Consider the following 27,755-nt stretch of genomic DNA (forward strand, 5'->3'; position numbering starts at 1 on the left):
CGCGATGCAGGGCGCCTCTCTTGCAGAGTCTGCCACTTGAGTTTATTAAACATCTCCGTAACGCTATCACGGTTACCAAATAACCCTGTGACGAAACGCGCCGCTCTTCTTTGGATCTTCTCTATCTCCTCCGTCAAACCGATCTGGTATGGATCCCACACTGATGAGCAATACTCAAGTATAGGTCGAACGAGTGTTTTGTAAGCCACCTCCTTTGTTGATGGACTACATTTTCTAAGCACTCTCCCAATGAATCTCAACCTGGTACCCGCCTTACCAACAATTAATTTTATATGATCATTCCACTTCAAATCGTTCCGCACGCATACTCCCAGATATTTTACGGAAGTAACTGCTACCACTGTTTGTTCCGCTATCATATAATCATACAATAAAGGATCCTTCTTTCTATGTATTCGCAATACATTACATTTGTCTATATTAAGGGACAGTTGCCACTCCCTGCACCAAGTGCCCATCCGCTGCAGATCTTCCTGCATTTCGCTACAGTTTTCTAATGCTGAAAACTTCTTTGTATACTACAGCATCATCCGCGAAAAGCCGCATGGAACTTCCGACACTATCTACTAGGTCATTTATATATATTGTGAAAAGCAATGGTCCCATAACACTCCCCTGTGGCACGCCAGAGGTTACTTTAATGTCTGTAGACGTCTTTCCATTGATAACAACATGCTGTGTTCTGTTTGCTAAAAACTCTTCAATCCAGCCACACAGCTGGTCTGATTCCGTAGGCTCTTACTTTGTTTATCAGGCGACAGTGCGGAACTGTATCGAACGCCTTCCGGAAGTCAAGAAAAATAGCATCTACCTGGGAGCCTGTATCTAATATTTTCTGGGTCTCATGAACAAATAAAGCGAGTTGGGTCTCACACGATCGCTGTTTCCGGAATCCATGTTGATTCCTACATAGTAGATTCTGGGTTTCCAAAAACGACATGATACTCGAGCAAAAAACATGTTCTAAAATTCTACAACAGATCGACGTCAGAGATATAGGTCTATAGTTTTGCGCATCTGCTCGACGACCCTTCTTGAAGACTGGGACTACCTGTGCTCTTTTCCAATCATTTGGAACCCTCCGTTCCTCTAGAGACTTGCGGTACACGGCTGTTAGAAGGGGGGCAAGTTCTTTCGCGTACTCTGTGTACAATCGAATTGGTATCCCGTCAGGTCCAGTGGACTTTCCTCTATTGAGTGATTCCAGTTGCTTTTCTATTCCTTGGACACTTATTTCGATGTCAGCCATTTTTTCGTTTGTGCGAGGATTTAGAGAAGGAACTGCAGTGCGGTCTTCCTCTGTGAAACAGCTTTGGAAAAAGGTGTTTAGTATTTCAGCTTTACGCGTGTCATCCTCTGTTTCAATGCCATCATCATCCCGGAGTGTCTGGATATGCTGTTTCGAGCCACTTACTGATTTAACGTAAGACCAGAACTTCCTAGGATTTTCTGCCAAGTCGGTACATAGAATTTTACTTTCGAATTCAATGAACGCTTCACGCATAGCCCTCCTTACGCTAACTTTGACATCGTTTAGCTTCTGTTTGTCTGAGAGGTTTTGGCTGCGTTTAAACTTAGAGTGAAGCTCTCTTTGCTTTCGCAGTAGTTTCCTAACTTTGTTGTTGTACCACGGTGGGTTTTTCCCGTCCCTCACAGTTTTACTCGGCACATACCTGTCTAAAACGCATTTTACGATTGCCTTGAACTTTTTCCATAAACACTCAACATTGTCAGTGTCGGAACAGAAATTTTCGTTTTGATCTGTTAGGTAGTCTGAAATCTGCCTTCTATTACTCTTGCTAAACAAATAAACCTTCCTCCCTTTTTTTATATTCCTATTAACTTCCATATTCAGGGATGCTGCAACGGCCTTATGATCACTGATTCCCTGTTCTGCACTTAAAGAGTCGAAAAGTTCGGGTCTGTTTGTTATCAGTAGGTCCAAGATGTTATCTCCACGAGTCGGTTCTCTGTTTAATTGCTCGAGGTAATTTTCGGATAGTGCACTCAGTATAATGTCACTCGATGCTCTGTCCCTACCACCCGACCTAAAGATCTGAGTGTCCCAGTCTATATCTGGTAAATTGAAATCTCCACCTAAGACTGTAACATGCTGAGAAAATTTATGTGAAATGTATTCCAAATTTTCTCTCAGTTGTTCTGCCACTAATGCTGCTGAGTCGGGAGGTCGGTAAAAGGAGCCAATTATTAACCTAGCTCGGTTGTTGAGTGTAACCTCCACCCATAATAATTCACAGGAACTATCCACTTCTACTTCACTACAGGATAAACTACTACTAACAGCGACGAACACTCCACCACCGGTTGCATGCAATCTATCCTTTCTAAACACCGTCTGTACCTTTGTAAAAATTTCGGCAGAATTTATCTCTGGCTTAAGCCAGCTTTCTGTACCTATAACGATTTCAGCATCGGTGCTTTCTATCAGCGCTTGAAGTTCTGGTACTTTACCAACACAGCTTCGACAGTTGACAATTACAATACCGATTGCTGCTTGGTCCCCGCATGTCCTGACTTTGCCCCGCACCCGTTGAGGCTGTTGCCCTTTCTGTACTTGCCCAAGGCCATCTAACCTAAAAAACCGCCCAGCCCACGCCACACAACCCCTGCTACCCGTGTAGCCGCTTGTTGCGTGTAGTGGACTCCTGACCTATCCAGCGGAACCCGAAACCCCACCACCCTATGGCGCAAGTCGAGGAATCTGCAGCCCACACGATCGCAGAACCGCCTCAGCCACTGATTCAGACCCTCCACTCGACTCTGTACCAAAGGTCCGCAGTCAGTCCTGTCGACGATGCTGCAGCTGGTGAGCTCTGCTTTCATCCCGCTAGCGAGACTGGCAATCTTCACCAAATCAGATAGCCGCCGGAAGCCAGAGAGGATTTCCTCCGATCCATAGCGACACACATCATTGGTGCCGACATGAGCGACCACCTGCAGATGGGTGCACCCTGTACCCTTCATGGCGCTTATCGCTCCGTTACATAAGCGAGCGTTTCCGCGCAGCGGCTCATACGCGCTGCTGCTGTCGCACAGGCAACTGCATTGAACGCTACCAATATGCGATATAGAAGGCTACGACGTCGTGCAAGACACACAATATACAAAACAATGTGTGCTCCCTGCCGCCGTTGGATAAGCAGCTGCAGCAGCAAGTCGTATACTCCTAGCTCACTCATTTGTTACATAGTTTAATTCTTAATTTCTTTGCGTGTTTTTGGTACTTGCATTGTTTAATTCATAAATTTCGGGCGTATTATAGTATTTGAGAGTTGTAGCATCGCGTTTTAGTACCTGAATAGTGTTTTTGGTACTTGAATTGTTTAATTTATAAATTTCGGGCGTATTATAGTATTTGAGAGTTGTAGCATCGCGTTTTAGTACCTGAATAGTGTAAATTCGCGTAGTCTCCTTCCGCCGCCGAGCAGTGTCAGCAGTGCGCAAGTAGCAGCATTACTGCATTTACTAGGCAATCTTGTATTTTAATAACCGTTTAAATTTTGTCGATTTGTTTGCGCTCTCTGTAGATTAGTTCAGACGTTCTTTGCAAAACAGTTTTTAGCATGGATAGGGACTGCAACTGCTGTGTTCGGATGCAGGCTGAGTTGGCATCCCTTCGCTCCCAGCTTCAGGCAGTGTTGGCTTCGGTCACACAGCTTGAGGCTGTTGCCAATGGGCATCACTGTGGGGGTCCGGATGGGGGTTTGTCGGGGACGGCCAGCTCGTCCCACGCATCCCCCGATCGGACTACGACTGTGGTTGCCCGGGATACTGCCCGCATTGAGGCTGATCCCTCACCTGTGGTAGAGTGGGAGGTCGTCTCAAGGTGTGGCAGAGGGCGAAAGACATTCCGGAGGGCTGAACGGAAAGCCTCTCCAGTTTGTCTGACGAACCGGTTTCAGGCTCTGTCTCAGGCTGATACTGATCTTCGGCCTGACATGGCTGCTTGTCCTGTTCCAGAGGTTGCCCCTCAGTCTGCAAGATCCGGGCGGTCGCAGAGGGTGGGCTTACTGGTAGTTGGGAGCTCCAACATCAGGCGCGTAATGGGGCCCCTTAGGGAAATGGCAGCAAGAGAGGGGAAGAAAACCAATGTGCACTCCGTGTGCATACCGGGGGGAGTCATTCCAGATGTGGAAAGGGTCCTTCCGGATGCCATGAAGGGTACAGGGTGCACCTATCTGCAGGTGGTCGCTCATGTCGGCACCAATGATGTGTGTCGCTATGGATCGGAGGAAATCCTCTCTGGCTTCCGGCGGCTATCTGATTTGGTGAAGACTGCCAGTCTCGCTAGCGGGATGAAAGCAGAGCTCACCGGGTGACATATATGTGGATTTCCCAAAATCTTTATTTGCATTTTCGGTAACATGATACGTCTTGTAGGCGATGATGTCTCTGTCGACGAAGCTTTCAAGTCCTGTGACGTTTGGAACCCCTGTACCACCTCGTACAATGGCTACTGTAAGCCATCCATTTCCATGGGTAAATGTGTCGTTAATGTCGATGCTGAAGTTCAGTTTACATCCACAAAAGACTGCGGGTCCATATAGCAGAGAGTGTGCAGCAACGGATTTTATTGTATTCTTCTTCTTGTCTGCAGCTGATGTTGTCATTTCCACATCTTCAATTGTTTTATATATTGTCTGTCTTGCACGACGTCGTAGCCTTCTATATCCGGCGCCCGCGCGGCAGGCTGGTTGCGCAACGGCGCGAGCAGTAGGCAGGGCCCTTAAAAATACTAGGGCCCTGCCGCGGAGTTTGCCCATTGAAAATAACATGGGGCCGATAACAGTAATATATACTCAATTTACAATGACCAGAAAATGTTTTATATACAACTCTGCTTGTTGACTTGGCAGTTGGCTCAAAACCACTCAATGCTACTGCAACTTTAGGTTGGTTCTTTGATTCAAAATATGGATTAGCAACATTCATACGTCTTTCCATTTCATCTAAATTCTGAACTGATAAGTCTTTGGATATCTCAACTGAATTCTTAGCAATTTTGTTGTATTCTTCTTCTTGTCTGCAGCTGATGTTGTCATTTCCAAATCTTCAATTGTTTTATATATTGTCTGTCTTGCACGACGTCGTAGCCTTCTATATCGCATATTGGCAGCGTTCAATGCACCGGCCATCACCGGCTAAGAGCTCCTTCCGCTGCGACGGCAGGAGCGCGTCTCTGACTTAATAGCGCAAGCGGCGGCCCCTATATAGGCCGGATTGTTTGACCAATATAAGCCTCCCCACAGTGGCAAGGGATCTTGTACACACCGGGCTTCCTCAAACCCAAGTCATTCTTTACAGAGCCAAGGAGCGCTCTAATCTTGGCTGGCGGACGAAAAATACTTTTGATGTGGTATCTTTTCAGAATTCTTCCTATCTTCCTATCTTCAGATGGAGAAAGAATTGGACCATCTTAAGGTTGTGTTCAAGCAGAATGGCTATACAGATAAACAGATCCGTCGTGCTTTCCAGTTTGGACCTTCGCCTGAACCACCAGAAGATACCTGCAAATCGGTGGCTTTTCTGCCTTTTGCTGGGAACATTTCCTCGAAGATAGGAAGAATTCTGAAAAGATCAGCGGCACACACGGCTGCTTCAACCTGAGAAATCTGCAGTGGCGGAGCACTGTCTCACCGAGAGACACAGAATGCTCTATGACGAGACACAAATGGTTGCCCCTGCATCTCGCTGTTGGGACTGTGTTTTAAAAGAATCCATAGAGATTCGTTTATCTGACAATCTTATTAATAGAGACGAGGGTTATCTTTTAAGTAAGACTTGGGACCCGGTGTTATCTGACATTAAAAAACAACGGTCTGTGTTTCGATCGTCGGAATAAAACTTTTTTAATATTTGACAGCGATATCTCGATTTCGCCTATTTCCACCACTGGCGGCGCGGTATGTTTACTGCGCTAGAGGGCAGTTACGGCACCTTCTCGCGCACGCGTTGTGGGTCTTCTGCGGCCTATATAGGGGCCGCCGCTTGCGCTGAGAAATCAGTTCCGGTGAGATCGTGCACCAGCGCTCTCACCCGAAGATGGCGGCCAGTTGGACCGCGGAAATATTGTGTCATGAAGACGTTATGATCCGGCTGCATACCCGAGAAGAATATTATCATATAAACAGGCTACTTACAACAGCACGTATCGACTTAGAGAGAGCTTTTGATAATGTTGATCGGATTACACTCTTTGAAATTCTGAAGGTAGCAGGGGTAAAATACAGGGAGGGAAACGCTAAAACGCTATTTACAACTTGTGCAGGAACCAGACTCAGTTATGAGAGCCGGGGGGGGGGGGGGGGATGAAAGAGAAGCAGTGGTTGAGATGGAAGTGAGACAGGGCTGTAGCCCATCCCTGATGTTATTCAATATGTACATTTAACAATCAGGAGAGGAAACCAAAGAAAAATATGGAGTAGGAATTAAAGTTCACGGAGAAAAAATTAAAACTTTGATGTTTGCCGATGACACTGTAATTGTGTCAGAGGCAGCAAACTACTTATAAGGGCAGTTGAACACGATGGACAGTGTCTTGAAAGGAGGATATACACTGAAGAGCCAAAGAAACTGCTACACCAGCCTAATATCGTGTAGGGCCCCAGCAAGCACGCAGAAGTGCCGCAACACGACGTAGCATGCACTCGACTAATGTCTGAAGTAGTGCTAGAAGGAACTGGCACCATAAATCCTGCAGAACTGTCCATAAATCCGTCCGAGTACGAGGGGGTGGAGATCTCTTCTGCACAGCACGTTGCAAGGCGTCCTAGATATGCTCAATAACGCCTGGGGAGTTTGGTGGCCAGTGGATGTGTTTAACTCAGAAGAGTGTTCCCGGAGCCACTCTGTAGCAAGACTGGACGTGTGGGGTCTCCTGCTGGAATTGCCCAAGTCCGTTGGAATGCACAATGAACATGAAATATGGTCGTTAAAAACTTTGGTTAAAAAGAGAATACAAGCTTTCGAACTGTGGTGGTCAGACGTACGTGTCACCTGTCAGAGTCGTATCTAAATGTATCAGGGATCCCATATCATTCCAACTGCACACGTCCCACACCATTACAGAGCTTCCATCAACTTGAATAGTCCCCTGTTGACTTGCAGGGTCCATGGATTCATGAGGTTGTGTCCATACCCGCAGAATTTCAACCGAACGATACAATATGAAACGAGACTCGTCCAACCAGGCAACATTTTTCCAGTCATCAATAGTCCATAGTCGGTGGTGACGGGTCCAGACGAGGCATAAAGCCTTGTGTCGTGCTGTCATCAAGGGTAAACGAGTGGACTTTCGGCTCCGAAAGCCCAAACCGATGATGTTTCGTTGAATGGTTCGCACGCTGACATTTGCTGATGGCCCAGCATTGAAATCTGCAGCAATTTGCGTAAGAGTTGCACATCTGGCACGTTGAACGATTCTCTTCAGTCGTCGCTGGTCCCGTTCTTGCAGGATCTTTTTCCAGCCGCAGTGATGTCGGAGATTTGATGATTTACCGCATTCCTGATATTCACTGTACACTCGTGAAATGGTCGTACGTTAAAGTCCCACTTCATCGCTACGTCAGAGATGTTGTGTCCCATCGCTCGTGCGTCGACTATAACACCGCGTTCAAAATCACTTAAACCCTGAGAACCTGCCATTGTTGCAGCAGTAACCGATCTAACAACTGCCCCAGACACTTCATGTCTTACTTAGGCGATGCCGACCGCAGCGCCGTATTCTGCCTGTTTACATATCTCTGTACTTGAATACGCATGCCTATACTAGATTCTTTGGCGCTTCAGCATAAGGTGAACATCAACAAAATTAAAACAAGGGTAATGGAATGTAGTCGAATTAAATCTGGTGATGCTGAGGGAATCAGATTAGGACGCGAGATACTTGAAGTAATAAGTGAGTTTTGCTATTTCGACAGCAAAATAACTGAAGATGGTGGAAGTAGAGAGGATATAAAACGCAGTCTGGCAATGGCAAGAAAAGCATTTCTAAAGAAGAGAAATTTGTTAACATCGAACACAGATTTAAGTGCTTGGAAGTCTTTTCTGAAGATTATTGTCTGGAGTGTAACCATGTATGGAGTGATATATGGTCGTTAAAAACTTTGGTTGAAAAGAGAATAGAAGCTTTCGAACTGTGGTGCTATAGAAGAATGTTGAAGGTTAGATCAAATGGTTCAAATGCCTCTGAGCACTATGCGACTTAACTTCTGAGGTCATCAGTCGCCTAGAACTTAGAACTAATTAAACCTAACTAACCTAAGGACATCACACACATCTATGTCCGAGGCAGGATTCGAACCTTGCGACCGTAGCGGTCGTTCGGCTCCAGACTGTAGCGCCTAGAACCGCACGGCCACTCCGGCCGGCTTGGAGAGTCAGAAAGATGTAGGTTGCAGTTGTTAGTCGGAGATGAAGAGCGTCGCACAAGATGGAGTAGCACGGAGAGCTGCATCAAACTAGTCTTCCGACTGAAGACCACAACTACAACATGTTAACGTACTTACTTGGAATGACACGGAGTGTAAAAGTGATAGAACCGTCTATAAGATACCCTAAAAGGTTTTTTTTTAATTCGCATTAGTATGTAAACTTAGAGACTGAATGATTTTTATTACGAGAGGGAAAACAAGACAATAATCCTTTTTTAAACAATTTACTTGCAGTTTGTTATTGATATCTGTTGTGACTCAGTACTGTATTCGTGGTACCTCTGAAAAAAGCTTGTTCTTTTTTTTATGTGCATTGACTACAAATTTATTTCCATATACGAGAAAGAGTGGAACTGTAGAATTGTTTCTTCTCAGTCAGAAACATCATCCACGTTGATGAGTACCGTTATCACATCCTTCAGCTTTTTTGTGTTAGTTAGTTAGTGTTAGTTAGTTGCTTACATGTTCCATAGATCATTTGAAAGATTATATTATCGAAATGATGTGGAACGAGTCAGTTTACAGGACATGTATATGTCATTCGTTTTAACAGTAACGAATGTATAAGGTTTTATTTCTAATAATCATGCAAACAAATTTAAGAACTAGCGTTATTCTTACAGGTAACGAGCCTTTAAATAAAAATTCGTCTATGGAACAGAAAAATTCGTCCACAGGAACTAATTTTCTCTTAGATCTAACAATGTCTCTGCTACCTGTCAGATGTTTTGTGGTATTGGTCACATGATCAAAAAAAGGCGTGTTGTTTGGGATACTTTTATCATTTTATGTTTCCAAATATGATGAGTGAAGGCCGGCCGCTGGTGGCCGAGCGGTTCTAGGCGCTTCAGTCTGGAACCGCGCGATCACTACGGTCGCAGGTTCGAATCCTGCCTCGGGCATGGATGTGTGTGAAGTCCTTAGGTTAGTTAGGTTTAATTAGTTCTAAGTTCTAGGGGACTGCTGACCTCAGATGTTAAGTCCCATAGTGCTCAGAGTCATTTGAAGCATTTTTTTGATGAGTGAATACATGTACGGCTGTCAGGTGAACAAGTTTTCTGTAGCCAAAATTTTGTGTCCAAGAGAATAGATTTATTTCGCTTTATTTTCATCAAGTGCGGTTATCTTTCTGTAAAAGTTTAACTAATATCACTAGTAATTAATTAATAATGTTTATTTGATGGCTACACTATTTGTTTCTTCCCAAACATTGCGAACTGCACTGTCAGTAGGCAGCACTTGATCATTTTTATATTCTACGTCTGTGCCATTCTTGCTTGTAACCGAGTGTGGATAACACGCAAGTGAAAACCAAGTTCTCTGATATAAGAACAATAATCGTATTTTCAAAATTGTAAATGAGAATTTTAAGAAATATGACTTAATAGACCGATGACCATAGATGTTAAGTCCCATAGTGCTCAGAGCCTATAACTTAATAGTCGTGTGCAGTTGGAAATTGGAAAATTGTGGTATGTTCTATGGGACCAAACTGCTGAGGTCATTACACACTAATTAATCTAACTTAAAGTAACTTAGGCTAAAGACAAGACAAACACACACCTATGCCCGGTGGAGGACTCGAACCTCCGACGGGGGGAGCCGCGCGAACCGTAACAAGGATGTGCAGTTGAAAACACTGTTTAAAGAGGACGGTGAGTGCAGGACAACTTCTTCTTATAGTATTAATGGAACTAAAGAACTAAAAACATTGCGCTTTCCCTGTAAAAATGATTTATGAAAATGATGACACTTTGGAAGCTATGCCATATTAATTACGACGTTTCCAATTATCGCCTCAATATTAGGTACCCAAAAACACTTGAAAAAACCATGATTCCAAGCTTAGGAATAATGGGGAAAAAGAAATTGGTTGTGAGATAGGAATGTTAAATCCACATAATATCCAGGTCGAAATCATCCAGTTGCTTAGTTAGTAAGCACACACTACCTGATAAAAAGCGTCTGGACATCCGTAGCATTTCTGATGGCGTGGACTCTCCTGACGACATTTTCAATGAGGCGTCTGAGTGTCCGTAGAGAAATGGCAGGCTATTTTTCCTCAAGAGCCAAAAAAACAGAAAATATTTGTGTTTGACCCTGGTGCCCGGAGCAAAGTCGAAGTTGTATCTCATCCCATAGGTTCTAACGATGAAATCGTTTTGGAAACCTCAGTAGACTGTCAGTTTTATTTTGCAAGATGCCTACATTCCATCATGTATATATATCACACCGCTGGCCAGTTTCGGCCTTTGGCAGCTTTCAAGTGTCTGCAAATACAATACCAAAAGAACAGTAAACAGGTAAGACACATTGGTGAACATCATTATGCTTAACAGCCAGTGCTACGGGGGCACTAGACATGCGGCATTTGTCGATTTGGAAGAAGAATGAGCTCATTAGTAAATCTCAAAACTAATATGTGAACAGATTACAGGCAAAAAAAACTCGTCAGTTACTAATAGAAAGAGAACGATACAGTACGACAGATTATTAATGAACTAAAAATAAAGATGCCATGACTATGTAGGCATACAAGGATAACACGTCGATTGCCATCGAGAGGAAGAGTACGAAAACAAAGTGCAAGAATGTTTCGCAAAGAACAACCTATCTCAACCAATAAATTTAACTCATTAATAAAAAAATACGCTTAAAATGTGTTTTTTTTTTTTTTCACAGAAAGGTGAATTAAAAATTTTGTAGTAATGAACATTGCATACAAAAACCTAGGGTCCAGCCAATGATTCGTAGAAAGGATACACCGATTCATCCAATTATCGGTTTCATAGGAAGCCCTGCGTATTTTTAAGCAATAAGCTGAACCGCTTCATTAATAAACTATTTGTATTCGAACTAGCAAATGAGATTAAAAGCATTAACATTCCTAATAAAGGGAATTTTATTTCATTCTAAATTACAACCCTTTATACAAATGTTCCAGTAACAGCAACGATAAACATTATTAAGAACAGTTTATTCAAATACGATAAATCCAGAGTGGTCAAAACGTATGAGCTGACTGAATTTTTTCAGGCAGTGGTATCGTACAATTGCTTTCCATTTCAAAGCGAAATATATTCGCAAAAAGACGGCCTGGGAACGGGAAACTGTCTTGCGAGCACACATGCAAACACTTCTGCTAACCATGTACGAAATGACGTTTTTTAATAAATACAAACAGAGCGCAACTAAAATCAAATAATACAAAAGATAAGTATATGACACATTGACCTTTCTTAACGGTAGCTTTGAAGAAATAAACTGCATGCACAAACAGCTAGCCTACATGAATAAGAATTTGAAGTTTACCATGAAATTATAACCACAAAAGAGTATGAATTTTCTCTATTTAAAAATAGTAAACAGGAAACGAAATATAATTTAGGAAGTCGTAGGAAGTCTAAAAAAATGGACACAATAGTTACCAGGAACTCCTGTTACCCTATTACTCATAAGAATGCTTTCTTCCAGTCCGTGCCAATCACAATACCAGCCTTCCATTGGAAAAAGACGAAATTTATAAAGAACTCATAACAAGTCGTGGCCGTTATTTGTTAGAATGGCTTATGATAAACATGATTAATGAAATCTACCATAAAAAGCTGCAAACGAAACAGTTAATAACAAATGTTGAAATTACGGTAGCTAGAGCATTACAAAGAAAAAATCTAAAATACACTGTGATGTCATGACATTATGTTAGAGAAATTACAATTCTATGGTATAAATGGAACAGCAAATGAGTGGTTTAAGTCATACCTACAGAACAGGAAGCAAAAAGTCACTTTATATGCTTCAAGTGATTCAAAGGAGTTTTCTACGTCATCTAACTGGGGCGAAATTACATTAGGTGTTCCACAAGGTTCGATCATGGGTCCCCTCCTGTTGTTGATGTACGTGAATGCCCTCCCTTCTTATGTGAAACAAGATGCTGAACTGACATTGTGTGCTGATGATACAAGCACAATTGTTAATCCAGTAATAGAAAGTCCGATAGAAAATGATACAAATAAGGTCTTTGGAAAAGTTATTAATTGGTTTTCTGCGAATGGGCTTGCTCTGAACTTTGGAAAAACACAGTACACCAATTTTCTGCTGAAAAAAGTATAACTCCTTCAAAAAACATAACAAATCAAAATAAGTCAGAAGCCAGCGTAGAGCATACTAAGATTTTGGGTGTACATATAGATGAGAATCTTAATTGGAAAATTCATATTTTGGATCTCCTAAAGCGACTAGGTTCAGCAACTTTTGCGATCAGAATGATTGCCAATTTTGAGGATGTAGAAATTAGTAAGCTAACATACTTTGCATACTTCCACCCTCTGATGTCATACAGAATAATATTCTGGGGCAACTCAACACTTAGGCAAAAGGTATTCACTGCTCAAAAGAAAGTAGTTAGAATTATGTGTGGTGTTCATAGTCGCACATCTTTTAGGCATCTCTTTAAAAGGTTAGGAATTCTTACAAGTGCTTCACAGTACATTTACTCAGTAATGAAATTTTTTCTCAACAGCATGGACCAGTTTAAAATCAACCGCGACATTCATGATTACAATACCAGAAAGAGGAAAGACCTACACTATCCTTTACGTAACCCATCTTTGGCACAGAAAGGGGTAAAATATGATGCTATAAAACTTTTTGACAAATTACCAGATGAAATAAAATGTCTGACAGACAGCAGTAATAGTTTCAAAAACAAATTGAAATCCTACCTCCTTCACAACTCCTTCTATGCCATAGATGAATTCTTGAATATGAGTAAATAAATCTGGAGATAATATATTCATTTTGTGCCATTTAAGGGAGTGGGATAGATAATAAAAATATTTAGGTATAACTCTATAATGTAAACAAAAAAAGAAAAAAAACTTGTTTCCTGTGGCCATTTCTTGTGCATTTGACACGTTCCACATCATAACGGTTTTTCCGTGATATTGATCAATGGAACACGTAACTAACTAACTAAAAAGCTGAAAACGAAACAGTTAATAACAAATGTTGAAATCACGCTAGCTATAGAATTAAAAAGAGAAAATCTAAAATACACTGTGATGCCATACATCGGAAAGATGTCAGATAAAGTTGCAGGTATATTCCGTAAGACTAATGCTCATGGTAGTTTCTGTATCAACAAAACGCTGAATAGCATCATTCATCATAAAACGCAGGAAAAGCTGCCTTTCAGTCAATCCGGTAATTGCAAAACAAAATATGGAGAATTCGAGAAATTTTACTTTGGCCAAATGAGGAGAAATTTTAAAACACGCACAAATAAAAACGTCAGTCAAAGCCAGAGTAATCCGTCCACGTTTAGAATGCCTGCGAGAGAAAATTGCCACTCAGTGTTAGACGTAAACAAAACCTTACAATTTTTACACAGAGCAATAACGGAAAAACCATGGATGTCTTACAATACATAGAGATACACGAACTTCTGATAAAGCACCCAACACAGATGTTAAATGTACAGACAGACTTCCGAAATAGAAGATTTTTAGATTATTTTAGTCGTATTTTGCGTCCTATGTGCATTAATTAATACGGAGGACTGTTTTCATCGTAATGAAATCTGAAAGAAGCAAGATTGGGTGTCACGTCTCGTTGACATCGAGGTCATTAGATACGGACCACAAGCTCAGGTGGTCATGGATGGGGAAAGAAAACGGTAGTGCGCTTTTCAAAGGGACCATCGCGGCATTTGCCTGGAGCGATTTAGAAAAATCACGGAAAACCTAAATCTGGATAGTCAGATGCGGGTCTGAGCAGTTGTCCTACCAAATGCGAGTTCAGTGTGCTAACCACTGCGGTTGTCTTGTGACAGCCAGAGCGAGAGCACCAGCAGCAGCGAGTACTGTTTGTATAAAGCGTTTATTTTGCATTTTGTTTACGACCTTCCACTAAGGAAGGGATTCTATTTGTGTTTATCTGCTCTGCATAGTAACTAACAGTTCTTGATAAAACTTTACGTAGTTTTCGTGTTAGATTTCTTAGTGTTTTCTTGATCGTTTAGAACAGAAAGCGCCCTAAAACCGTCTTTTGTTTGTTTCGCGGCCGTTAGCCACTAGTCACTTGAATCAGCAGTTGTCTTGTGACAGCCAGAGCGAGAGCACCAGCAGCAGCGAGTACTGTTTGTATAAAGCGTTTTTGTACTTATTTGCTGCGCTTAGCTTTTAAATAGTTTTTCTGGGAAAACCTAGCGTAGTTTTCGCGTCTCGTATTTCAGTGAGTGTTTCTTGATTATCAGAGTAGCTCATCAGAAGATTATCTTGAGAATTTGTCACCGTATAGAGTAGGGTAAACATAGTCATGTGTAGGGACTGTGGTTGTTGTGAGCGGACGCAAGGAGAATTGGCCACTCTTCGGGGGCAGGTGGAGGCTTTGTCTGTTAGGCTCATCGAGCTCGAGGCGCAGGCGTCGGCTCGTAGTGGCGTTGGGGCAACTGTGGTGAGACCTATGCCTACTTCGGTGGCCTTGGAATCACATGGAACCCCTGATGTCGCTGCGTCTTCCGGCAGTGAGCATCTTACCGGTCAGCCATCACTCCAGGGTGAATGGCGGACAGTGGTGGGCTCGCGCGTGCCTGGCCGAAAGGCAAAGGTGGGATCTGGCCGCGTGGCAGCTGCCTTACCCCTTTCCAACAGGTACGGGGTGCTTCCTAGTGGTGATGACATCGTTTCCGAGCCACCACAGGATGCCTCGCCTGTCGGGCCAGTGGCCGATTCTCCGGCAAGGTCCCGACAGTCACAGAGGGCGGGCCTAATAGTTATAGGGAGCTCCAACGTTAGGCGGGTTATGGAGCCCCTCAGGAAAATAGCGGGTAGGTCGGGGAAGAATGCCAGTGTGCACTCGGTGTGCTTGCCGGGGGGTCTCGTCCGTAATGTGGAGGAGGCCCTTCCGGCAGCTATTGAACGCACTGGGTGTGACCGGCTGCAGATAGTAGCACATGTCGGAACGAATGACGCCTGCCGCTTGGGTTCTGAGGCCATCCTTGGTTCCTTCCGGCGGCTGGCTGACTTGGTGAAGACAACCAGCATCGCACGCGGAGTGCAAGCTGAGCTTAATATCTGCAGCATAGTGCCCAGAGTCGATCGCGGTCCTCTGGTTTGGAGCCGTGTGGAGGGTCTAAACCAGAGGCTCAGACGACTCTGCGACTATAATGGTTGCAAATTCATCGACCTCCGTTATTGGGTGGAGAACTGTAGGGCCCCCCTAGACAGGTCAGGCGTGCACTACACACCGGAAGCAGCTACTAGGGTAGCAGAGTACGTGTGGCGTGCACACGGGGGTTTTTTAGGTTAGAGGGATCCCCCCTTGGGCGAAACGATAAAATACCTGACGGCTTACCAGAGAGGACATTATCATCGTTGATAAAGAACGTCCGTCCTCAGAGACCAAAAACAGGAAAAGTTAACGTAATATTGGTAAACTGCAGGAGTATCCAGGGCAAGGTTCCTGAATTAGTATCTCTTATTGAAGGAAATAGTGCGCATATAGTATTAGGAACGGAAAGTTGGTTAAAACCGGAAGTGAACAGTAACGAAATCCTAGACACAGAATGGAATATATACCGCAAGGATAGGATAAACGCCAATGGTGGAGGAGTATTTATAGCAGTAAAGAATTCAATAATATCCAGTGAAGTTATTAGCGAATGCGAATGTGAAATAATCTGGGTTAAGTTAAGTATCAAAGGTGGGTCAGATATGATAGTCGGATGCTTCTATAGACCACCTGCATCAGCAACCGTAGTAGTTGAGCGCCCAGAGAGAACCTGCAGAACGTCGTGAAGAAGTTTCGTGATCATACTATTGTAATAGGGGGAGACTTCAATCTACCAGGTATAGAATGGGATAGTCACACAATCAGAACTGGAGCCAGGGACAGAGACTCTTGTGACATTATCCTGACTGCCTTGTCCGAGAATTACTTCGAGCAGATAGAGAACCAACTCGTGAAGCTAACGTTTTAGACCTCATAGCAACAAATAGACCGGAACTTTTCGACTCCGTGAATGTAGAAGAGGGTATCAGTGATCATAAGTCAGTGGTTGCATCAATGACTACAAGTGTAATAAGAAATGCCAAGAAAGGAAGGAAAATATATTTGCTTAACAAGAGTGATAGGGCACAAATCGCAGAATATCTGAGTGACCACCATCAAACGTTCATTTCTGAGGAAGAGGATGTGGAACAAAAATGGAAAAAATTCAGAAACATCGTCCAGTACGCCTTAGATAAGTTCGTACCGACTAAGGTCCAAAGCGAGGGGAAAGATCCACCGTGGTATAACAATCATGTACGAAAGGTACTACGGAAACAAAGAAAGCTTCATCATAGGTTTAAGAGTAGTCGAATCATAGCTGATAAGGAAAAGCTGAACGAAGCGAAAAAGAGCGTAAAGAGAGCAATGAGAGAAGCATTCAACGAATTCGAACATAAAACATTGGCAAACAATCTAAACAAGAACCCTAAAAAGTTTTGGTCATATGTAAAATCGGTAAGCGGATCTAAATCCCCTATTCAGTCACTCGTTGACCACGATGGCACCGAAACAGAGGACGACCGAAGAAAGGCAGAAATACCGAATTCAGTGTTCCGAAACTGTTTCACTGCGGAAAATCGTAACACGGTCCCTGACTTCAGCCGTCGCACGGACGCCAAAATGGAAAATATTGAAATAAACGATATCGGAATTGAAAAACAACTGCTATCACTTAGTAGCGGAAAAGCATCCGGACCAGACGAGATACCCTTAAGATTCTACAGTGATTATGCTAAAGAACTTGCCCCCTTTCTATCAGCAATTTATCGTAGATCGCTGGAAGAACGTAAAGTACCTAGCGACTGGAAGAAAGCGCAGGTCGTTCCCATTTTCAAGAAGGGTCATAAATCAGATGCGAATAATTATAGGCCTATTTCGCTTACGTCAATCTGTTGTAGAATAATGGAACATGTTTTGTGTTCTCGTATTATGACGTTCTTAGATAATACAAATCTCCTTCATCATAACCAACATGGATTCCGCAAACAGAGATCATGTGAAACTCAGCTCGCCCTATTTGCCCAAGAAATTCACAGTGCCGTAGACACTGGCGAGCAGATTGATGCCGTATTCCAGGACTTCAGGAAGGCATTTGATACGGTTCCGCACTTACGTTTAGTGAAAAAAATACGAGCTTACGGAATATCGGACCAGGTTTGTGATTGGATTCAGGATTTCCTAGAAGAAAGAACACAACATGTCATTCTTAACGGTTCAAAATCTGCAGATGTAGAGGTAATTTCGGGAGTACCGCAGGGAAGCGTGATAGGACCTTTATTGTTTACAATATACATAAATGACTTAGTTGACAACATCGGTAGCTCCGTGAGGCTATTTGCAGATGACACGGTTGTCTACAAGAAAGTAGCAACATCAGAAGACTCGTACGTACTCCAGGAGGACCTGCAGAGGATTAATGCATGGTGCGACAGCTGGCAGCTTTCCCTAAACGTAGATAAATGTAATATAATGCGCATACATAGGGGCAGAAATCCATTCCAGTACGATTATGCCATAGGTGGTAAATCATTGGAAGCGGTAACGACCGTAAAATACTTAGGAGTTACTATCCGGAGCGATCTGAAGTGGAATGATCACATAAAACAAATAGTGGGAAAAGCAGGCTCCAGGTTGAGATTCATAGGAAGAATTCCAAGAAAATGTGACTCATCGACGAAAGAAGTAGCTTACAAAACGCTTGTTCGTCCGAGTCTTGAGTATTGCTCATCAGTATGGGACCCTTACCAGGTTGGATTAATAGAAGAGATAGACATGATCCAGCGAAAAGCAGTGCGATTCGTCATGGGGACATTTAGTCAGCGCGAGAGCGTTACGGAGATGCTGAACAAGCTCCAGTGGCGGACACTTCAAGAAAGGCGTTACGCAATACGGAGAGGTTTATTATCGAAATTACGAGAGAGCACATTCCGGGAAGAGATGGGCAACATATTACTACCACCCACATATATCTCGCGTAATGATCACAACGAAAAGATCCGAGAAATTAGAGCAAATACGGAGACTTACAAGCAGTAGTTCTTCCCACGCACAATTCGTGAATGGAACAGGGAAGGGGGGATCAGATAGTGGTACAATAAGTACCCTCCGCCACACACCGTAAGGTGGCTCGCGGAGTATAGATGTAGATGTAGATGTAATGAAATCTGACAATATTTGGTGAGCAGCATTGTGTTTTTGGTAGGAATGCTTTCTGTATTTTTACTAGCGACATATATCGCTAATTTTAGTGTACTACTTTAGGGAAAATGAACACATGAGATCATTCTAGAAGAGTCTTACAAAAATTACTCTTTATTCGTACACCGCAATTATGAGTGTGAACGATTTTAGTATTAGACAGTGTTGTAATCAATTTTAACAGTTCACAGACTTGTGTGACACAGGGCCTTTAGTCACTTATAAGAACTGCTTTTTACTACAGTGGCGAAAGACATTTTTGTTCTTTATTGTAATTTCGTCTCCCCCGCCCATATGTTGTAATTTCGTCTCCCCCGCCCATATGGGGGGGGGGGCTGTCAGAGGTACAACATTCCGTTGTTCAACCAAACGCTTTTAACAAATATGTCAAAGATGAAAATAAATAGTATTAAAAGGCAAACAATTTACAATTATTTTTTTTTAAAAAACCTGTAGAAGATTGAATTTTGTTCGCGTTTGCATAAAGAAGCGGGATGACTCTTGTCGTTTTGTTATTAAATTAAAATCAAAGGATTGAAAGTTAAAAAAATCACAAAATATATACATTTAAAATCAAATCGCAGAAGGGTGATGTTCCTCTAAGAACCAGCACTGCACTTTTAATTAATAGTTGAAGGACCTGCTCTGGGGGAAGAGAATGTGTTCTATAGGGTTGAGGGTAGTGGGTAGAAAAAATGTAGGGGTCTGTAAAGTAGGTAAGCATGGAGATGAAGATAGGTCTTTGCGTAGAGAGTGTGAAGTTAGAAGGTGAGGAGCAGTCTGATGGGTAGGCAGGGCAGCAGATCAAGAAGGGATGTGATGTGAAGATGTGGATAGATAAGAGGTCGGTGGGAGCCCTGGTGTGTTGTATGATATGTAGGGAATTATAGGTGGTAGGACGGATAGATATCGGGGTGGATTTTATTGTCTGGGAGAGGGTGCCAGTTGAAGATGCACTGGGATAGGATGTGGAGTGTGTGCAGGTGTAATGTGGGCGAGGAGGGTTGTGGATATGATGAGATACTATAGGGTACACGTGGCGGAAGATAAACCGATTCTGAAGACGAGGCAGAGTGCATGACATTCGTGCATTTAGAGGGACTTACAGAACTGTGGTCGGGTGGATAAATGTTCAAATGTGTGTGAAATCTTACGGGAATTAACTGCTAAGGTCATCAGTCCCTAAGCTTCCACACTACTTAACCTAAATCATCTTAAGGACAAACACACACACACACCCATGCCCGAGGGAGGACTTGAACCTCCACCGAAACTAGCCGCACAGTCCATGACTGGAGCGCCTGAGACCGCTCGGCTAATCCCGCGCGGCGTCGAGTGGATACCCAGGCCGCATTAGCAGAGGAGAGAATAGGTAGGATCAAGGTTCTGTAGGTGTGGAGGAGAGTAGAAGGGTATAATCCCCAAGTTCGACCAATTAATAGTTTTAGTAGTTTAAATCTGTTGTGAGTTTTCTGTTGTACAATTAGTAGGTGAGGATTTATGTTAATGATTGAAGCAGAAGAAATAAATTAAATTTTTTTCTGCAGCTAGTACTCAAACCCGGGTCTTCTTGTTTGATAGGCAGAAAAGCTAACCATTACACCACCACACAACTATGGTTAACATTGCTGCCCTCCCCAACACAGAATTCAGCTCATACCTTCTGCTTATTTTCTCTTACATCGTCACTACAGCCAGGACCCTCCAGCATTGGAATAGCACCCCAGCGTTGGACGTAATGGGAAAGTCCTGTACCATAGGCGATCTTATAATTACACTCCTGGAAATTGAAATAAGAACACCGTGAATTCATTGTCCCAGGAAGGGGAAACTTTATTGACACATTCCTGGGGTCAGATACATCACATGATCACACTGACAGAACCACAGGCACATAGACACAGGCAACAGAGCATGCACAATGTCGGCACTAGTACAGTGTATATCCACCTTTCGCAGCAATGCAGGCTGCTATTCTCCCATGGAGACGATCGTAGAGATGCTGGATGTAGTCCTGTGGAACGGCTTGCCATGCCATTTCCACCTGGGGCCTCAGTTGGACCAGCGTTCGTGCTGGACGTGCAGACCGCGTGAGACGACGCTTCATCCAGTCCCAAACATGCTCAATGGGGGACAGATCCGGAGATCTTGCTGGCCAGGGTAGCTGACTTACACCTTCTAGAGCACGTTGGGTGGCACGGGATACATGCGGACGTGCATTGTCCTGTTGGAACAGCAAGTTCCCGTGCCGGTCTAGGAATGGTAGAACGATGGGTTCGATGACGGTTTGGATGTACCGTGCACTATTCAGTGTCCCCTCGACGGTCACCAGTGGTGTACGGCCAGTGTAGGAGATCGCTCCCCACACCATGATGCCGGGTGTTGGCCCTGTGTGCCTCGGTCGTATGCAGTCCTGACTGTGGCGCTCACCTGCACGGCGCCAAACACGCATACGACCATCATTGGCACCAAGGCAGAAGCGACTCTCATCGCTGAAGACGACACGTCTCCATTCGTCCCTCCATTCACGCCTGTCGCGACACCACTGGAGGTGGGCTGCACGATGTTGGGGCGTGAGCGGAAGACGGCCTAACGGTGTGCGGGACCGTAGCCCAGCTTCATGGAGACGGTTGCGAATGGTCCTCGCTGATACCCCAGGAGCAACAGTGCCCCTAATTTGCTGCGAAGTGGCGGTGCGGTCCCCTACGGCACTGCGTAGGATCCTACGGTCTTGGCGTGCATCCGTGCGTCGCTGCGGTCCGGTCCCAGGTCGACGGGCACGTGCACCTTCCGCCGACCACTGGCGACAACATCGATGTACTGTGGAGACCTCACGCCCCACGTGTTGAGCAATTCGGCGGTACGTCCATCCGGCCTCCCGCATGCCCACTATACGCCCTCGCTCAAAGTCCGTCAACTGCACATACGGTACACGTCCACGCTGTCGCGGCATGCTACCAGTGTTAAAGACTGCGATGGAGCTCCGTATGCCACGGCAAACTGGCTGACACTGACGGCGGCGGTGCACAAATGCTGCGCAGCTAGCGCCATTCGACGGCCAACACCGCGGTTCCTGGTGTGTCCGCTGTGCCGTGCGTGTGATCATTGCTTGTACAGCCCTCTCGCAGTGTCCGGAGCAAGTATGGTGGGTCTGACACACCGGTGTCAATGTGTTCTTTTTTCCATTTCCAGGAGTGTATATTTTTCCCTGAGACATAAAAGTGTCTTCTTTATCTACCATATTGATTGAAGCAGAGGAAATGAATTAAAGTTTGTGCTGCGGTTAGGACTCGAACTCAGGTCTTCTTGCTTACTAGGCAGAAATGCTAACCATTACACCATCACAGCACTACTGTAAATATTGCTGCACGATGTACCCAAATTGATTGCCCTCTCCAACACAAACTTCAAATCATATCTTCTGCTTTTTTTCCCTCACATTGTCACTACTGCTAGGGCTCTCCGGCATTGGAATAGCACCCCAGCGTTAATCGTAATCGGAAGTCCTGTGCCATAGGTGATCTTATAATATCAACTTTAATCCATTTCTTCTGCTTCTATCATTATTGTAGACAAAGAATAGACTTAAATGTCTCAGGGAAAAATATAATTATAAGTTCTTATGTTAGCTGTCGGTCGAGAGTTAGCCTAAAGTATTTGAGTGTGTTCGGTAACTGGATAGGGTGGATACTAATGATAAGGTAAAAGTCATGGAGATAGAAGGTGCAGATGGTTTGTCCTGTAAATAATGCCTAGGTTTGGGAGTGGTTGACAGAGGAGACGAAAACTGAAGGAGATGGACTGGCAGAGTTGGTTTGGGCGTATCGGCAGTGTACAGAAAATAAAGGAGAGAAGAGAGGACAGAGTCTTGGGGCACACCTGCATTGCTATGGAACGTATGGGCATGTGGTAATAACACGGTGGGTATCCGGCACATTTTCCGCTGATGGCTAGAAATGAGTTGCAGAGACAATTCCGAAATCGTTTGGTTGGACGCGGGGGAGATGTGTCGTGGCCGGCTCGTTCGCCAGACTTGACTCCCCTGGATTTTTTCTTATGGGGATACGTAAAAGACATTGTTTATAAAGACGTTCCAACTGAAGGTATGCGAGAGAGAATTGTCAGAGCATGTGCTTCGACAAGGGCCGAAGTGATAAGGAATACCACTCAATCCATGATTGCAGCACTGCATTGATACCAGTGGTCATCACCTCGAACACCTTCTGTAAATGGACGTTCATGCCACCTTTGTGACCTTCGTTGTCCTTTAAAGACCTTACTGTTACACATCACTGTATTCATCTCGATAGCCGCTATCAGGAAATAAGTACCAAACTATAGCATTCCATTTTAAAAAACGAAGTTGACCTCCATATCTCTGACTCGACCCCACCTAGCAACAAAACACCAACGTCATATTATGGCCCACGTAGTCCTAATACAACATTTGTCCCACAAACTTTACTTTCGGAGTAATTCTCGGTGGCAATAGTAGTGTCACCCTGTATAGTCTAGTGTTTCCCGCGTTTTTATAACAGATATTTTTATGAATCAGCAAGTAAAGGGACACATTGTGCAGTTAAATTAATTTGATAGGACCAGTAAGCTAGCTGCTAGTAGTGTTTTTACTTACAAGACGTGTTGTATAATGTGTGCTTGGAAGCAGAATGTGATTTGCAAAACCGTATTAATAAACGTTCGACAAGTGTGTGTGTGTGTGTGTGTGTGTGTTTTCTTTTGGTATTGTACCTCCAGACATTTGAAAGTGACCAAAAGTCGAAACTGGCCAATAATGTGATACATTTACATGGCAAAATAAGGGCATCTTGCATAATAAAACTGACAGACAACGTTGTAGGTAGGGCAACCACAGCTAGCAAGTGTTCATCTTGGGTACTAAGAATCGCTTCAGCTGAAGCCGTTATTAATACCTAATTATGTTTTCAAAATGTTTTCATCATTTAGAATTTACATTGAGACTGTGGATCCGTACATGAAGAAATCATCTGAATGGTGTGCCACTGGTTTCAGGTTTTGACTCTGGTTAGACCAGTCCATTACAGGGATCTTACTGTTCACAGACAATTACCTCACAGGTGCTGCTTTATGATAAGCTCCATTGTGATGCTGATACATACATCGTCTCCAAAATTTTCTATCGTAAGCAGTACACAATGCTATATAATGTGTTCATATTCTTCCGCATTTAGTGTTTTCTTAAGCTCAATAAGGGGAAAACACCCTAACGACAAACACATCCCCTGTCCCAACACCACCTCCCTCGTACTTCACTGTTGGCGCTACACATGATGCAGGTAACGTCCTCCAGGCATTTACCAAACCCAGACCCTTCCGTTGTATTTCCACAGGGTACAGTGTGATTCCTACCCATTTTTAATGATCCACCGTCCAGTGGTGTGCTCTTTACACCACATCATTCGCCGCTTGGCAATGACCACAAGAATGTGCGGCTTTTGAGGGGTTACTGGACCACACCCTACGCCCAGTCCTTGTGCTGGGTTGACTGATATGAGCACTTCGGAAATCACGAGTGATTCCTTCCGCTGATTTCATACGATTCTTGCCACCATCCTTCTCAATGCTCCATCAGTACATGAGGTCTCCCTTTTCTTGGTTTAGCCACTTCGCTTTTCCACTTCACAATCACATCACCAACAGTCGACTTTGGCAGCTTTAGAAGGGCTGAGATGACCCTAATGGATTTGTTACTCAGGTGATATCCAGTGACCAGTCTACATTCGAAGCCACTGTGTGAGCTCTCCTGACGGACCCTTTCCGCATCTCTGCTTACAGTACAATATTCTCCACCTCCTTCTATGTTGTCAGGACCGCCTCTCGTCACATCTAGTGGTCAAATCTGCGTTACATATGGGTGTCCTGATACTTTTCATCAGATAGAGCATATGTGTGGTGAGATCGTCCCTAGAGCGTGGCAGAGCGAGGTGCGCTATGACTAAGCCACGCGATTCTCATTCCCGAAGAAGCATTTTTCGAATCTCTGCCCAGCCATCATGATCCAAGTTTATCAAGGTTTTGCCTAAATAGCTAAAGGCAAATGCCGCAGTGGTTCCTTTGTAGATGACACGGCCGATTTCTGTCATGTTTTCCCAACCCGATCTCGTGTCCATTTCTAATGACATTATCTTCGACGGAATGTTAGACCCCACCAAGAGTAAATCCGTCCAATGTAAACATGACTGTTTCATTCCATTGGTACAAGGACCAGATGAGAACAATGACCTATTTGCCAGTAAATGTCTACAAGCACGTAAAGGTACACTTTATTTTCAGTTCATCTCTGTCATCTCTCAGCTTATATAGACTAACAGAACCTCGTTTACTGGGCAAAGAACACCATTTACACTCAAACCCAAGGTGGCTACAAGATGTGTATTTTCATCACTAGAGGTCGTCTGACACTGACTGTTCCAAACTAAAGAGTGAGGAGACAAATAGAAATAACAGAATTGAACATAACATTGACGATGAGGTCATCACAGAGGAACCACAGTCTCGAGTTCGACAAGGATGATTATGGAAATATGAGATGTCCTTTCAAAGAAATTCTCGCAGTATTCATCTCAATCGATTTAGGGGCATCATGGATGTCTTAAATCTATATAGTCAGACGGGAATTGGATCCCCACCCCTCCTTCTTTAACCACTATTTCACCTCTCCCGTCGAGAGTAGTTTGCAATGTTAATCACCTCGGTTGGATGTGGTGATAGCCACCATTTTTGCTGCACCAATTTGAGGGAGTCTAGTTTCAACAGGACGTTGTTTTATTGCATGCAGCAATACAACCAATGATAACAGTGCCGTAACTGTTCAGCAATCATCTGTTGATTCGCTCATATTTCCTGCCATAGTGTCAAATTTGTGAAGCTACCTCACGAATCTGCTCCACAGGAGCAACTTAAAGGCACTGGTTGGATTGAAACAAGGAGTTCCGGACTAAATTAGTCATACTACAGCTGAAATGTACCAACGAGCATTCGGAATCTGTAACGGAACATTGAGTTAGCGCATGTGTACAGGAAATGTTAAGTAGAAGACGTAATTTTCGTCATTTCTTATTATTAGGCAAAATGTAATGATCCAGCTTCTATTAATATTTTTTTATTTCTTCCAATTTTTTTTATGTCTCCTGAGTTTCGTGGTATCTTGTTATCTTATAAGGTTTACATACGAATGTGGACTGTAGTTACAAAGTCTGCGACGTTGCTCTGTACCCATGTTGTGAGGCTCATGCTACATCGCCTGCAGTCATCCGCTGACGTCCTCTAGAAGAGTGTAACGACCCCTACACACTTCGATGCGTACAGCTGACTCTGCGGTCTGTGGCGGACACTGTTCTGAGGGTTGGGTTCGGGTGGGGGGGGGGGGGGGGAGGAGACCAGACAGTGAGGTCATCGGTCTCATCGTATTAGGGAAGGAAGTCGGCCGTGCCCTTTCAAAGGAACCATCCCGGCATTTGCCTGGAGCGATTTGGGGTAATCACAGAAAACCTAAATCAGGATCGCCGGACGCGGGATTGAACCGTCGTCCTCCCGAATGCGAGTCCAGTGCACTGTTATGTTATGTTATTATATTGTACATGTTTGAACCAAAAATTGCAACTATATGAGTGAATCCTTGAGGCAAGCGTAAGAAAAACACTTCATGGGAGTAATACTCATGCTAGTCAATCATTAAAACTTCAAGACAGCGCAATCACGTCACTCTCAATACAGAAATATCATAAGAAGTTATTATAATGTAAACGGTTTGTTTGTACACCACTATCCAACCAAACTAACTTATTAAGTTTTCTGGAATATTTCCAATCTTTCTGTTACGATCCAAGTCCATATTTTTTTGGTATTGAACCCCGAAGGACATTATTGGGTAAAAAGTCACGTGGTGGTACCACACGAATCCATTTGGTGACGCACCGAGTGAGGTGGTGCAGTGGTTAGAACACTGGACTCGCACTTGGAAGGACTACGGTCAAACCCGTGTCCAGCCATCCTCATTTAGGTTTCCCGTGATTTCCCAAAATTGCTTCAAGCAAATGCTGGGATGGTTCTGTAGGGGCACGGCCGATATCCTTCCCTAATCCGAGCTTGTGCTCCGTCTGTAATGACCTAGTTGTCGACGGGACATAAACACTAATCTCATCCTCCCCCGCCTCCTTCATTTGGTGACGTGTGTGGAATAGGCACAACGTAGTTAAATTAAATGCCATGTACTAAGAGTAGTTAGCGTATTTGGCGTCTTTAGTTTCCCTGAGGTCTTACGAACTGATGCATCCACAATTTGTTGCTTGGTGACTGTTGTTAAGAGCTTGTAGAAAACTGCTACTTAATTTTCTTGCGTTTATACCAGAATGGTATTAACATTTAAATAAAATAACTATAGCCTACATAATGATTAAATACGCTGTAATGAATCCTTAAGCGGAGACGTTTATGAGAAACATACAGTATTTAAAAGGTGCACCAAATTCGCAACCCTAAATATACGGCAATGAAATTTTGTACCATGCTTAACACGAAATTAACACATTTAGTGTTAAATTCCTTGGATTATATTACCTAACTCTTTTCTGGAATTTAGAAGTTTTGTTTTCAAAAAATAATATAGTACCTCTTTCTCAGAAACTATTCAATAGTTTCCTATACAACTTTCTCTGTTTAATCTTCTTTCATACAGTAAGTTTCTCTCATGAGGTTTTTTGAATATATCGAATAGGAGAATTTTAATAACTTTTCAATTATAATTTTGTAAGTAGAATAAAAAATTCATGAAAATTTCGAGCACTTTGCTCCACATCTCAGCTTACACTCGGAATTTCAAAATTTACCCTTGAGACAACATTTGTTGACTTATAGGAATAAGTGTACAAAATTTCATAACTCTAGACGTCATAGTTTCTGAGAAAAAGATACGTAAACCTTAAAAAATCATAATTTTCAAGAAATGAAATTTAAAGTTCAACGTAACCTCTTTTTATGTCACCTCTTCAG

This window comes from Schistocerca americana, chromosome X (assembly GCF_021461395.2).
Source record: "Schistocerca americana isolate TAMUIC-IGC-003095 chromosome X, iqSchAmer2.1, whole genome shotgun sequence".
NCBI lineage: Eukaryota > Metazoa > Arthropoda > Insecta > Orthoptera > Acrididae > Schistocerca > Schistocerca americana.